This window comes from Cyprinus carpio, chromosome B18 (assembly GCF_018340385.1).
Source record: "Cyprinus carpio isolate SPL01 chromosome B18, ASM1834038v1, whole genome shotgun sequence".
Taxonomy (NCBI): Eukaryota; Metazoa; Chordata; class Actinopteri; order Cypriniformes; family Cyprinidae; genus Cyprinus; species Cyprinus carpio.
The window spans coordinates 15,395,038-15,404,283 of record NC_056614.1 but is presented as its reverse complement, the minus strand read 5'-3'; positions in this window follow the sequence as shown (position 1 = coordinate 15,404,283).

Genomic DNA, 9,246 nt, shown 5'->3' with positions numbered 1-9,246 from the left:
TTTTGCACATTTTCAATGTGCTAAATCAAGTTCAAGGGATTGGTTGTTTATTTTCTACTCGCTATAGATAATTGTAGCTTAATGTATGCGCTTGATGGGTTTGTTGTACAGAGAAAAGCAGATGGATTCTATTGCTTTGCACCTGCTTACAGAAACTCATCCAGCCAGATGCATGCAATGTGCTTTTTGCAACTGTAACAAAGAAATAAATATAAAAATACTACATATATTCTTACTGTTAGTCTTTACCTGCGACAAAACACAGTCAGCTTTAACGATAAAGCATACTGACACCATCTGCAATAACAGGGGATTGTTGCCTGCTATCCAAGACCCTAAGTAAGATCACTTCTGTCTTTTATAAATCCTATAACACAAGATTAGGCCCTTTTGACCTCACAGAGGAGATAATGACATTAGCTAATGTCCTGGCGATACTGTGTAGCACACTGAGAGAGAAACACAACCTCAAGTTGCACTGTTTTGTTTAAATACCATTATAAAAGTGCATAAACACAGGCAGGTTTGGTTAAATTGCAACATTTAGAGATGACATAATTATACACTGCGTGATAGTGTGGTGATAGTTACAATTATACAATTTTAAATTACAGTTTGAACTTATAATGTCTGAATAACTTTTGTAATGTTCATTTTTAGAGAAGTTAGCAATGTCACCTACTGTATATTTAAAACTAAATGTTGGCAAAGTGCACTTACTCATGATACTCTAATAAGTAAAAGCAAAATTGTTACAGTGCTGAAAATACAAGAAAACTCCATTAAAAGAGGCATTTACGGATTAAAGTCTAGAATAGCTAGCACTATTGCTATGCTACTTTATATCTCTGGCTCAGTATTTTGTATGTAAGGGAGTTTCCTGTAGTCTGCAGGACACTTCAGTTCAGCGTGTACAGATTGGTCCTTGTCAGTAAGAGATGACAGGCTCTTTGTTGGGAGTTTTCCTTGGTTGGCAGTGTGGAGTTGGGTTAATTCAGTTGACCCACGTTTGTTTTCTTTCAGGCTAATGTTCCTAAGAGCTTCAAGCTCCCATCCTGCGATAGTTCTGCAATGCTTTGTGCCTGCAGCCCCGGTGGTGTAAGATTTTACCCCCTTGAAATTGATGGAAACCCAACACTAAAACAAGACAAGCCTATCAAGATTGTAGTGTCTGTCTTGCTTTGCTGACTTTCCAGAAAACTCTTGGTCCATTGCCAAAACATTCAATCATCTGTTGCTAATGAGAATGATACATCTAAAACACAAAAGAAAAACTATTTAATTTAATATTTTTATACTAATACAAAACAATAACAAAATGAAATCTTCAAACACTGTCTAAAGTAATATATGGATTAAGAAAATATATAGGGCATTAAATGAATACAAGTACAACTTTGTGGTATGTGTGGTTCTCAGTTATACATTAATTCAACTTTTACAAAAGCCTTTGAGCATATATTTAACACACCATTACTTTGTCGTTGTACGCCTGTGACAGCTTTAATACAGCCCCGACAGCCATTCTTGACATTGGCCGTACGAAAATGAGAAGTTTTCATGGAGCAAGACCACACCATGAAAACACATCAACATGTGAACAGCAGGCGACAAGTCATAAAAGTCAGTGAACTGGCTCAAACTTATCACTCAAATGGTTCATATAATCTCTTCTTTTTTTTTAAATCCTTTTTTCACAAGGTTTGTATGCTTGAATTGATCTTTCACCAGATCGTAAAATATATTTTGGTTTGGATGAATTTGTTTTGTAGACAAATATAGTTTGTGGCTACAAATGAATGTATTTATATAACAAAAACTGTATAACTACCATGAAAAATTGGGAACACTATTTATTTTTATTTATTTTTTTGAAAGAAGTTCTATTTCAAATAAATATTGTTCTTTTTAAATTTCTATTTATCAAAGAATCCTTAAAAAGAACCTATCACAATCTCTTGAGCACAACATCAACATATTAGAATGATTTCTGAAGGATGACGTGACACTGAAGTCTAAAATAATGGCTGATGAAAATTCGCTTTTGCCATCACAGGAATAAATCTGTAATCTATGAGGAAAAAGGTGAATATGTTAAGATTTATTTCTTATTTCATAGTTTTGATGACTTTATTATAATCCTAATTTTTTTTTCTCTAAAATTTCTAAAAACTTTTGACTGCTATGTGATTCCCATCAAACCTCTAAATATGTTTAGCTTGTTAGACTGATATGTTAATTTAAATAAGAGATAATAAAAAGCTCATAAATGAAAAAGCCCAAAGCTATTGCTCTTAATGACCTGCTAGCACTTCTGTACAACCTCCTCAATATACAACTCATTTGGTAATTTGATTCAAATGAAAGTGTGCGCAAGCAGCGGCAGCAGCAACAAGCAACTCACCGCTCCAGATGTGAGGAATGTTTTATTAGCAGAGAAAAAGAAGCTGATAGCTGCAGGTGGTAGGGCTGACATAGCAGGGCTGGCTTTGCTCCGTCTTGGCAGAGAAAGGGTGGAGGTCAGAGGGGGATATCCATTGCCTGTGTTTAATCAGGGCCAGTCGGATGGGATGGGATTCATTGCTCTTTGATGGAGAGCACTGTTATGAAGACGGACAGTCACTTTGCTCTCTAAGCGAAACCATCGTTTAGCCTCAAATTCAGAGAGAAAAGGCCCATTTGTTATCCACATGGGAGTGAGGCAGCCAGGGTTGGCGATGTTGGGTGAGAGCGGCATGCATTTGCCAAACAATTACAACACTCAGGCATATATTTGGGTGCGGGATAGAAGCAAATAATATAAGAGCTTTGCAGCTAAGTGCTAGGTGTGTGTGCAAGTGCACAATTTTAGCATTAAAGGGATAGTTTACCCCTAAATAAAATTCTGTTATCATTTAATTGCCCTCATGTCATTCCAAAACCATAAGAAATTTGTTCTTCTGCAGAATCTGTGAGATTTTTGACACTCCACTGAAAGTCTGTTCACCCAAAACTCTGACGCTTCAACATGCTCGTATAGAGTTCAAAAATTAAAAATGCATATGAACTGCATGGATTAAACCAATGATAGCTTTATATAATGAACAGATTTATTTTACACCTTTATTCACATATAAAAATAGATAAGCTAACAATGTTTACATTGTTAAAATTTGGTCACGGATAAACAAGCATGTTTGTTTGACACCCGAGAACCAATGAAATTCATTCACACAAGCATGTTAAAACATGTTAAAAAGGTGTTAAAAACTCCTGCAAAAATCAATGAGGTTTGTTCTTGCATGCCACAAGGTGCTAACAACTTGCTAAACATGCTAGCAACATGCTAGTAACTTGCTAATCATGCTAACATGCTAGTAACTTGTTAATCATGCTACTAACAATATAGTAACATGTTAATCAGGCTAACAACATGCTAGTAACATCCTAGAAACCACCCTGAGAAATCTAGCAACCGCATAGCATATCAACCACCGGGTACCGTTGCAACACCTTAGCAACCACCCCGAGTAGCTTAGCAACTACCTAACAACACCTCAGCTACCCTAGCAACCGCATAGTGACAACCTAGCAACCACCCTGGGTACCTTAGCAACCACATAGCAACACCCTAGCAAACAACCCAGGTAGCCTAGCAACACCCTAGAAACCACTCTGGGTGTGCTAGCAACCGCATAGCAGCACCCTAACAACAGTCCTGGGTACATTAGCAACTGCATAGCAACACTTTAGCAACCCCCAGTGACCATAGCAATCACATAGTAACACCCTAGCAACCACCTTGAGTACCGTAGCAACCACATAGCAACACCCTAGCAACAGCCTGGGTATTGTAGCAACCACATAGTAACACCCTAGCAACCACCCAAAGTACCTTAAAAACCGCATAAAAACCCTAGCAACCACCCCAGGTAGCCTAGCAACACCCCAGGTACCCTAGCAACCACATAGTAACACCCTAACAACCACCCTGAGTACCTAAGCAACCGCATAGAAACACCCTAGCACCCACCCCGGGCACCATAGCAACCACATAGCAACACCCTAGCAACCAACCCAGGTACCCTAGCAACCGCATAGTAACACCCTAGCAACCACCTTGAGTACCGTAGCAATCGCATTGCAACACCCTAGCAACAGCATGGGTATCATAACAACCACATAGTAAAACCCAAGCAACCACCTAAAGTACCTTAGCAACCACATAGCAACACCCTAGCAACCCCCCCAGGTAGCCTAGCAACACCCCAGATACCCTAGCAACCGCATAGTAACACCCTAACAACCACCCTGAGTACCTTGGCAATCACATAGCAACACCATAGTTAATGGTTAATTAATTAGGTTAATATTTATGTTCACAGAATAATGTTTATATTTGCATAAAAGCCTAAAATAAATCTGTTCATCATATAAAGCAATCATGTCTCTTCAGAAGACTTAGCTTAAACCACTTTATTCATATGGATTTAGTTTTTGATCTCTTTACGAATGTTTTGAAGTGTCAGAGTTTCAGTGGAAGAACAGAAATCTCTCCAATTGAATTAAAAGTATCTTCAGTTGTGTTCTGAAGATGAATACATTTCTTAAGGGTTTGGAACGACATGAGGGTACGTAAATAATGTCAATTTTAATTTTAAGATAAACTAACACCAAATGTATTATTGTGACTGTAATTCAAGTTCAATATTCTATTTTATAATTCAGCTGATCTCATCATTAAATCCAACTGATAATTTAATTTTGTGATATTCCAAAAGAATTGAACGCTTCTAGCCAGTCAGCTTCAATAATTCAATATGACAAGCATAGATTGAGGGGGGACATTTCCAGTCTTATGGTCAGGTGAGACAGCAACCTAATTAGTAAGTGTTTATTTTGGGGTTTACTGGCCCTTTAACTCCAAGCTATTGAAATGTCACTCCGGGTGACCCTGCGACAGGGTGAGAATGTCATTTGTAAACACACAGGGACTATGAGACCCCCAGCTAGGTTATTAGTAATGACAGCTGACTGACAGGAATGAGGGAATACTGCAATTTGGAATTATAAGCAACTATGTCTCATTTAGGACTGGATTATAGGCATCTGTTTTTCTAATCGTTTCACTTGGCATGGCCCATAGCGTATTCCACCATCATCTTCATTGCAATTTACTGAGATAACACTATCAACTTATTAATGTACTCTGAGCATCAACTCTTTGGACTACGCTTGGCCGTACTCAGCCAGCTAACATCATTCTAATCCTGATGGTTACTCTTCTCTAGCATGATGGATTTATTAGGGGACTGCATGACTTACTGCTAAAGAATGGGCCTTGCCACTAAGTCAGGCGGTGTGAGGAAGACAAGTGTATCTCAAGTCCTAATTCTTAACTCAATCATCTGCTAGCGATGTGAATTGCATTATGGATCATTCTGACAAGACAGCCCGCCCCAGTCTCGGACATGAATTTCGACAGGGATTCCAATATGCTAAGCAGGAGTGTGTCAGAGAGGTTAATATACATGAGAAAAAGCTCCTTAAAGTTCCTATCTGTCTTGCCTGCCTGAAAGTCTAGATATTCTAATGACCATTGCTAATAAAAATGCAAAGGAATCAATTAGTTTAATTAAATCTGGCAACACTCACTGACTTCTAATGTTTAAGGTCAGCAAGTAATTCTCAATCAGAGACATGAATGTACATGCATACATAACGTGCTCATGGGTGTACTCAGTAGGCAGTGTTGTACTGATAAAGATCATGTTTCAACTCTAAAGTTGATGTGTATAATAATATCCTCAAAAAAAAATATATATATATAGGTGCAGTTGTCAGTATCAAAGATGTCTAAAATGGTCTTTTTTGAACTAACTGTATAATTTGTGTACCTGCACAAGTGTGCTATCATAGCCATATTAAACTGCATTGTTATATCTAACCTTATACAAATAAATAAATAAATAAGAAAGAAAAAAAAGAAAAAAAGAAATGTAAACATACTATTATAGCATCTATAACTATCTATCTATCTATCTATCTATCTATCTATCTATCTATCTATCTATCTATCTATCTATCTATCTATCTATCTATCTATCTATCCATCCATCTATCTATCTATCTATCTATCTATCTATCTATCTATCTATCTATCTATCTATCTATCTATCTTAAATATGTCTTATCAATTTCCTATTTGATTAATCAACACAAGATATCAACAGAATAAGCAGACAAAAAATATTTACTGTATATTTACAGAAATTATGTTGCATATAATTAGAAAACAGCTAAATAATATATGAAAAGTAAAAAAAAAAGAAAATAATGTAAAGAAATGTGTCCTCAACAGAGTCCTCCAGAAATATTTTGTGGAAAAGAATATGAAGCGATGCTCCTGGGACTGATAAGACTCTATGGCCGGTTGGGTGTTTTACCCAAACTGACGTTTTCTCCTGGCCTTTCAGCCTAGTTCCCGACTGCCTTGATGGGACTACTTTCATGTTTTGTTTTCAAATTCCTTTTTTTTGTTGCTAACTAACACAGCTTGACAGGACAGCAGTGGACTTATCTCAAGGAGTGTGGTATCACAGCACATGCGCCTTTTCAGTCACATGTAGCACTTAGCACACTCTTTCCTCCTCTGCTTCTGGTTCTTCTTTATACCCTGTGGCAGCTATCAGGTCTGTGTTGTGTTTAATGGTATCTCAAGCTTTGGACCACTGATACCAGTCCGAGCGGTCAGAGTGTTAGCACTCCTCCAATATCTATTACAATTAGTTTTTGATTAAGGGGCCCGACTTGGCCGTTTGAAGCCTTTAATGTTGTGTCAACTGGCTGATGATGGAGAGAGAAGCATGGACGCCTCCCAGAAACAAAGAGGCTGGTAAAAGGCTCCAAGTGAACCATTTTATCTTTCTAATGGAAACCAGATGACCCTTTCCTTCTCTAATTTTTTTTTTCTTTTTTTTCTCAGGGTGAGATAGACAGCTCTCCCACTCCTAGTTATTTATGCAAGAGTTTCTGGAAATTTATATTTCCTTACTCCTTTCAAAGTATGTTTTTAGTAGCGTTTTAAGGGAGTTTCTATTGCAATATAAAGCTTGAGGGATGGTGACCAGTGAAATCCTCTCATTTCTTAATTAACACGACCAGAGTTGCTAAGGTTACCCCTGACCTTTGGAATTAACACAGCGATAGATACCAAATAGAAGAGATTTACTTGACGCACTCTTGAGAAAACCCGGCTTTAACAGAAAACGTGGTGACAGTACATAATAGGAGACCAATTAAAAGCAATAAATGACCTCCAGAAAGGAGTGGGTGTAAACAAACAATTAAATTCCACCCATTTATAGAAATATAAACAACATTTTGAATTAAGCTCTTGAGTATTTAACAGTGCAGTGAAATAGTGCACTTTTTGCGATACTAAAAGCTCTAGTTGAAATGGCAAAGTGTTATTAGCTGTTACTTTGATTATGTCTGGAATTTCTGCATGTTCACAATTCACACCCACATCTCAAAGTAATTGATGGAAAAAGGTCAAATGGCTTTTTTAGGGTGTTGTGTTTATAGGGAGGATTCAAGTGCAAATATCTCTGTTACACCAGCGCAAGAGCTCAACATTTTTTAACAATTAATTTATTTATATAAAAACACATTTTATGATTACCCCATGGACACTTTTTAAGACCACCAAGGACAAAAAAATTCTTGGTGTGAAAGAAAAGGAATTGCCTGTGTCCTGTCACTGAGTGGAAAGCCTTGAAATAGCCTTGAATATCCGCTTTCATTAAGTCGAAGATTTTGTTCATTAAGATAACACTATGCACTGGAAATGTTTGATCAGCTCATACAATTTGATGAATGCACCAAACCAAGATAACAATTTATTTAAAAACTATAAAGTTAATATTTGTTTCCTTCAAGGACATGATTTCAAGATTTATTCCAAATAGAGGGGTTCAAAAAGTCTAATTCCTCATTTATGTTTTATGAATATCCATGACTGCACTGAGTGTGCGCGTGTGTGTGTGTGTTTTCCGAAATCAAGCTGTTTGAGATTTCGGGTGAATAGCATGAATCATGAGAAAGTTTATGATTACAGTTTTTGAGCGGAGGAAGATACAAGTACTTGAACCAAAAGCGATCATCCTCTCCTGTTTTGTTTTGTGAAACGCACACATTTAAACACACACAGACACACACACAGACACACACACAGACACACGCACACACACACACACACACACACACACACACACACACACACACACCACACACACACACACACACACACACACACACACACACACACACACACACACACACACACACACACACACACACACACAGAGGAGAAAGCTCTGGCATGCAAGCAGGCTGATAAGTTGCAGCTTGTGCAGTTTCGCTCAGTTTACTTTATCCCTGGGCTGGAAATGACCTTGTGAACTTGAGCGTTTTTTTTTTTCCTTTTCTTTCGTTCTCTTTCTCTATCTACCCCCCACCCCATCCTCCTTATCTCTCTCTCTCTCTAACCTGCACTGTACAGTCAACAAGCCACCCACAATACAGTACCTGCATGAATGTGCTAATGGCTGTTGACAAGTGTGTTTTTTACAGCTTTCACAGGTGTGTGTGTGTCTCAATGCTCTGATACATCACAGCTCAAAGGCTGTTGTCCTATAACGATTACTATTTGTTTTTTTAGCACCAACGCAGACCTGTTTTCACCCAGCATGCTTTTGTACACACATGGCCTGTAACCCAGCAAGCTGTGGTTTAATCATTACTGTGACCTGCTTATCTGTTCGTCAAGCAGGTAACCATTAATAGGTGTTTACTTTCCGATGACCTCTGCAAATGTGCACAGGCCCTTTGCCCCATGAATGTCAACAAAGGCCTGATTTCTTTCTTACTTTTTCATTTTTTTTTACTTCATGACCCAGCTTCTTGACCTAGCAAGACTACTTTTTTTTTTTTTTCAGTGAGAAATCTGTGAAAGCATGTGAAAACAGCACAAAATGTATTTTTGAATTCAAGCTCTGGGTCAACTGTTGAATAGGAAAGAATTCTGGACAAATGTAACATCGTGAGTGAAAGGTTATAATTGATGGCTTCACACAGGAAAGAAAAAAAAATCTCTTTAAAATCATGGTTGTCAGTTCAAACAGTAGCGCATGATGTAAACAATATTTTGCCCGTTGAGGCAACTATTTGCATATATATTTGCAAGTATTTTGAACTAAATTTATT